The 829-nt window shown below is 33.9% G+C and overlaps 1 protein-coding gene across 1 annotated transcript in view; it reads left to right on the top strand.

Moving 5' to 3' along the window:
* LOC119581804 (protein polybromo-1-like) overlaps positions 1 to 829 on the top strand; it is a gene marked incomplete in the record, with an annotated part of 66711 nt that overhangs the window by 21552 nt on the left and 44330 nt on the right.

Genomic DNA, 829 nt, shown 5'->3' with positions numbered 1-829 from the left:
ACATCACTGTAACTTGATTGCTGGGATCAGAAGAACTGCCACTGTTTTCTATAGATTATTCTAAATCTTCATCCATGTATAATTTTATATTTGACGACTTCCAGCTCAATAGGGTGGCTAATGCTAATGTCATTTCTCACAAACAAACCTTGGTCTTTTACAGCTACTTTTTACACTTTTCCCTCAACAGAAGGATTAAGGGATTAGTGGTGTTGGATTTATTTCCAGTTGATCATCAGCAGTGAATTTCATATTATTTTCACTTGCCCAGTTACTAATAGCAAATACACACTTTTTAAACTTGTTCCCTTCATCTAATAAACTTATCCCTGTTTCATCTGCAAATGATATTACCCGTGAGTTTAGCCTTTCTCAAAGTTCTCAATCACAATTAGGAAGAGCAAACACCTAAAAGCTAACTCTTAATACTCCTCTTCTAACACTTAATTCATTAGAGAAACCAAAGTCCTTAATTATTGGAGTAAAATTCTATGACAGATTGAAACAAACATTTTGGGGAAGTGTATTCAGGTGAGTTCTCTGTTCTCTTAGTCCTGTTAGTATGTATACACAGTGGTTCAGGATTTGTGGTTGACAGAATTTACCCTTTTGAAAACCATGCTGTCCAAGGTTTGTCTTTTTTCTTTGGTCTACAGTATTTTTCTTAAAACTTAAAATATTTAATTTGAAATATAAATCTCACTGGTCTGTAGTTTTTGGCATAATTTATTTCTGCTTTTATAAACAGGAATGATATTTCCCTCTATAAGTGGAATTAGGATGAAAGACAACCCTCCAGTCAGCCACATAATCTGTGGTCTTTAAACTG

This window comes from Penaeus monodon, chromosome 15 (assembly GCF_015228065.2).
Source record: "Penaeus monodon isolate SGIC_2016 chromosome 15, NSTDA_Pmon_1, whole genome shotgun sequence".
In the NCBI taxonomy this organism is placed as follows: Eukaryota; Metazoa; Arthropoda; class Malacostraca; order Decapoda; family Penaeidae; genus Penaeus; species Penaeus monodon.
This window is presented reverse-complemented; position numbering and strand designations above follow the sequence as displayed.